The following is a 5,884-nucleotide window of genomic DNA, read 5'->3' on the forward strand; positions in this document are numbered from 1 at the left end:
TTTAAATAAATAAAAATAAAATCTTTAAATAATAATAATAATAAAATCTATTTTCAAGTCCTACCTAAGACCAATTAAGTTACAATTTCTCAGTTGAGTCCCTGGAATTAGTCTTTTAAAATGTCTACCCAAATGATTGCAATGTGTAGTTAAAGCTAAAACAAGCTCTAAGAACACTGACCAAAAGGGATATCACACTAAATCAGAATATAGGATATATACTTTGTCATTAGTAAATTTGACAGTGCTTGTTAGTCTATTTCATTTTGTTTTGCTCTCTCATATTTACATATGTAATTGTAATTTTTTTTTTTTTTTTTTTTTACTATCTGGATGGATGAGGGTGTGTTTGACTCTAGGTAACCATGCTTCATGTAATTTGTTAACTTTGTTGTCCCACTGTAACAGCTGCATTTTAACTGAGGTGTAGGGGTTTGAGGACATCTTATGAGGTATCATATATTTTAATTATCTCCAAAGCCTTCTTCATTGTTATAACCCATGAACTCCAGGAAAATGGTTGATTTAGGACGTAATGTAATTTCTGGCATTAAATGATTCAGAACTTTCTTATGGTTTAAGCTGTGCTCCAAGACCCTGTGATCCTTTCGTTCCCCTTAGAGACAAGGTAGAACCCAGTGTCTGGCCTTCTATCGCTACCTGAAAATACTTCACTGAAATCTCTTCTAAAGAGAGCATGATCAAAGAAGTCTACAAACAAAACCCATTGTCTACAGAGACAAGCAATATGTATGGATTTGCCACCCTCCTTTATAATTAGCAAGGCTAATGAGAGGCTCTTCCATCTGAATACCTGCCATAGCTGCAGCTATGTAGGCTTAACTGCCCAGTGTGTCCAATGGGTCGGGTGAGATGTGAGAAGAACAGTCAGGGAGTCCAGAAAGCACTGTGTTTAGGGTAGGGGAAGGCTCCCAGGGAAGGCAGCAGTGAGTGAGTGGATAGAGCTCCTGGCAGGTACAGATTGCAACAACAGCCAAATTTAATCTTCCTTCATACATATTAGATTGTATGTGTGTGTGTGTATGTGTGTGTATGTGTGTCTATAAGAAAATACTATTTTTTCCCCCCACTGGGGACCATTAAATGCCTTCAAATTCCCTTCAGTTTACATCAGTGTGCCATGAGAATATTATCTTTTTGTGTGCCATGACATAAAATAAAATTGGGAAGCACTTATACAGTTTAGTTTTGCATACATCAGAAGCACTTTATAAACAACACAAATTGTTACATGGTGTTACTGTATCCCTTGACTATAATTCCCAGTAATGTAATTCCAACATTTTTCATTTTCTCTCTACTATGGCACCACTGTTCAAGTACTCCTCTTTGACTTCTGGATAACAGTAGACTTAGCACCTCATAGATCCTTGTTTTAAATGGTGATCCAGTGTAAAAGGAGCAACTTCATCTAGGGAGCTATAAAATTAAGTATTATATGACAACACATATTATACTTTTAATATGTAATATAAATAAATATAATAAACTATGTAGTAAATGGGAAGAATATCCTGCAGTTCCTAGATACTTGAAGGCAAGAGAGTAAGCAGCCAGAGATAAGACTGCTATTTTCAGTGAGTTCATTTATTCTTGATGTCCTTTAAGTTTTTATTGACAAATATAGAAAACTTTCCTGAATCAACTTTGAAGAGACTAATGATCTGTGTTTGTCTCAGAAGATTTTTGTAAATAATCTTTACAAGAAAAATAAGCAAACTTCATTTACCTGAACAACTTGATTTAACAGATATTTATTGGCTCTCTATTAAGGGAACAGAACATGGAATGTTCAAAAGCCTTGTCAGCATCCTTTGCCAAAAATATTATGACTTTGATTAGATAAGGAGTTATATAGTAAGTAGGACAATGACTTATTTTCTCCCAGATATGTTCCACTTGAGAGACAGAAATAAGTTTAGTAAAATAAAATTGAAACCAGATAAAGCCTTTTCTTGCTTTCTAAAGATATTGTTATTTGCATTTTATTTCTCTACAGAAATTGGTCCATAATTGTTTATACAGTCTGAGGCTTCCTCCTTTAGGTCACTTAAGACCTAACCGTCCACAAAATGAAAATATCAGGGTTGGTTTTTTGTGTAATTCCCTTCTTTAACTCTTCCAACACCAATTAAGACCCTACTACCTAGGAAGCCTTTTCTAGCCAAATCATCTTTGAGATACGTACACACTATTAGTTATGCATTCCTTAGTTGAGTTTAAGATAACATGGTGGCTTTGAGTGTCGGCTCCTATAAGGAGAGGGGTGGTTGTTGTGGCCTCCATTGTCTGGGTTTTAAGGGTGACAGAGGCCCAGGAGAAGGGTTCAGGCTCTTTGTGCCACATGTTCTGTTTTATTTGTTTTTATTTATTTATTTATTTTATTTGTTCTATTTTTTTATTTGTGTGAAGTGGCCTTTCCCGGACCAAGCCAATGCCTGCTGAAACTTCTTTCAGTGAGATATTGCTGAAGAGGAATCAGGACCTTGCTCCTAATTCTGCTCAACAGGCCTCCATCCTTTCTCTGGTAATGAGAGTAAACAGTGTGATTGACAATTTGATTGTGGCTTCAAGGACATTTAGAGTACAAATTGAAGAAGTCAGGCAGGGGTGATCATATAAAAAGGGAACAATGACTACAGAACACATTGGTGGCTGACTTGGTTGTAATCCTAAAGATTCTGCCAACATTGGAAGCTGGTGCTGCCCTAGGGAAAGCCTAAGAGCACAGGATCCTTGACCACGCTGACCAATGAAACTGGCTTTGAGATCAGTTTTTCTGATGCTATGGGAATATTTTCATTGCAACAGTGCCACCTAGTCTTTGAAAACTGGACCCAGAACTCCATTTGGATATCAAGGTGTTGCAGAGTGACTTAGCAGCCATCAGACATGCTGGTTGGTTTGAGGAAAACACTTCTCAGTCCACAGTTAAAGTTCTTATCAGACTGCTAAAAGAGCTAAGAATTCGTTTTCCTGGCTTTGAGCCCTTCACACACACTCGGGCACTATGCTCTGATGAACAATCCCACCAGAGAGCCTTTGGCCCTAAACATGGCATACAGGTATTGCTTAACAGATTCTGGCTGCAAGACTATTCCTGCCAGGGTCGGTGGGTATCACTGACTCCTGTAGGAGTGGCAGCTTCAGAGTACACACAGTCTTGACTCTGGAACAACAGGAAATGATGTTTTACACAGCTAAGGCCTGGTCCAAATTGTCTCACATTGTGGTTTTCAGAAGACTCTTGGCCAGGAGAGTGAAGCCAACCATCTTGCTTCTGAAATCTCTACCTGGAATGGAGTAATAGTGACACCTTCAGAAAAGGATTATGAGAAATGACCAGAGAAGAAGGAAGGGGAGGAAGAGGAGGAGAAGAACCAACTCAAGGAGAAGAGGAGGAAAGCATGGAGACTCAGGAGTGATCTTGCTTTCTCTTCACCCCCTTTCTTTTCCAAGGGGAAGACTGCAACCTAAGCTAACCTAAGCTACTAGGCTTTACATGGTGGCATTTCTGAGGGATGGGGAGAAAGGAAGGAAAATAAACTCTACAGAAAGAAGTGTCATTCCCCTGGGTTCTGATTGGCTCAGTAGCCAGCAGTCTCCCATTTATGACCTATGCCATCCATCTATAGTGAAGCAGCATACCAACTTTTCTCCCTAAGACTTCAAAGAACCCAGTTCTTTGGAAACCTTTCTCAACCAGTACTTCGTTATGGAAATGTTGTGGACTGTTAGTGTCTGGACTTTTTTTTCCCCCTAAGAAAAATGATTAAAGTACTTCCTAGTTAAAAAAAAAAAAAAAAAGGCTAACATAGTGGTTTTACCATTGACAATTATATTTTATTTATTTATTTTAATTTTAAAGATTTTATTTAGAGAGAGAGAGAGGGAATGAGCAGTGGGCTAGGGACAGAGAGAGAGGGAGAAAAAGACTCCGTGCCGAGCAGGGAGCCCAACTTGGGGCTTGATCCCAGGACTCTGGGATAATGACCTTAGCCACCTAAGTGCCCTGACATTAATATTTTAAAATCTATCTTTAAAAATGAAAGAATGTACTCTTTAAAGGACTTCACCTAAGTAAAAAATTATAAATTAGAAAAAATATCTGATAAAGGACTTTTTTTGAATTTAAATTTCATGCATATCTTGGCCCAACAATTCAGGAAAATAGAAAGGTACATATTTACCCAAGAAGTTTCTTGTCAGATATTATTATTTAAAAGTAAAATTTCAGAACCTGTAAGTCTAAACAATATTAAATATAACTTATAATCAGTTTAAATATACATATTTCAATCAATGTTATATTTTAATCTTCGCAGGTTTTATTGAAAAGTTTGAAATATTGGTAATTGATTTTGTTACAAATAAGACATGCTTATGTATGGGGTGCCTGGGTGGCTCAGTGGGTTAAGCCTCTGCCTTTGGTTCAGGTCGTGATCTCAGGGTCCTGGGATAGAGCTCTGTATCAGGCTCTCTGCTCAGCAGGGAGCCTCCACCCCTGCCACGCCTGCCTTTCTGCCTACTTGTGATCTCTGTCAAGTAAATAAATAAAATCCTTTTTAAAAGAAAACACAAACATGCTCATGTAAAAGTTCTGTAAGTTACCTTCGTAAAATTTTGAAGTTAATAAAACATTCTACCTGCCAAAAATTGTTTTCAAACAAGAAACATCCTTCTTCAACTGCTTTTGAACATTCCACCTATTTTGTTAATGCAAGGAAAATTATTCTTCCAGTAAGTACCTTTTGATGAGACAGAAACCAGATATAGACATTATTATTTCCTAAAGAAGCATATTCCCAGGCTCTTAAAAAGATCCATGAGTTCTTGATATATGGTAAGCTAATTATTTGCACCAACGACCCCAAGAACATTATAAAATACTTATTAATTTTCAGGCAGGCAAATAAAATTAACTTGCTAATAGTTACCTACTAATCATTTTGTCTCCACGAAAGAGTTGGTAGAGTGAATAGAATGTAAGTTGATGATGCCATGCTCTTTGGTAGTAGAAATAAAAGATAAATTTAGAGATAATCTAAAAATTAGCAGCACTATCATTCTGTTAATTTGGTAATTCATAAAAAATCAGATGCTAAGTAAATCTTAGGTATGTAAGAGTTGTGGGTGGTTTTTTTTTGTCTTCATAAATCTCGTGATTATAAATCTAATGGTCTTTTAAATTCATGTACAGTTGAGACAGTCAGTTCTACTCAGATAGCTGAAAAATACCATTATTCATTGATCAAAAGCATTTCTCTCTCAGCAAACTTTAACTGCATGTCAAATACTGAACAATTGATTTCATCAATTACTAACCCCTTGAAGAAAAATATACATTTTATGCATTAGCCATCCAGGTAAGAAAGTATTTTTTTGTTTTTGAAGTTTCACTTTTTTAGATGTAAAGTATATGATTCAGTTATTGAGGGTACATTTCCTTTTCAACACATTAGAAATTATAACCTTTAATTACTTTATTTAATTTATTTATTCATTTATTTTGAAGATTTTGTTTATTTATTTGACAGAGATCACAAGCAGGCAGAGAGGCAGGCAGAGAGAGGGAAGCAGGCTCCCCGCTGAGCAGAGAGCCCAATTCGGGACTCTATCCCAGCACCCTGAGATCATGACCTGAGCTGAAGGCAAAGGCCTTAACCCACTAGGCCACCCAGGTGCCCCACCTTTAATTATTTTAAATATGTTATTTCAGTGGCTTTTTTAAAAAGAAATTATTTGTTTTATACGACAGAGAGAGAGAGAGAGAGAGAGAGAGGGCACATGCAGGGGGAGCAACAGGCAGAGGGAGAAGGAGCAGCAGGCTTTCTGCTGAGTGAAGAGACTGATACTGGGCTCG

At 37.0% G+C, this 5,884-nt stretch overlaps 1 pseudogene; it reads left to right on the forward strand.

Annotated features, from left to right (window-relative positions):
* The first annotated feature begins 2,250 nt into the window (after positions 1–2,250).
* LOC131808382 (interleukin enhancer-binding factor 2-like) lies at positions 2,251–3,446 on the forward strand (annotated as a pseudogene).
* The last annotated feature ends 2,438 nt before the right edge of the window (positions 3,447–5,884 follow it).

This window comes from Mustela lutreola, chromosome 9 (genome assembly GCF_030435805.1).
Source record: "Mustela lutreola isolate mMusLut2 chromosome 9, mMusLut2.pri, whole genome shotgun sequence".
Classification (NCBI taxonomy): domain Eukaryota; kingdom Metazoa; phylum Chordata; class Mammalia; order Carnivora; family Mustelidae; genus Mustela; species Mustela lutreola.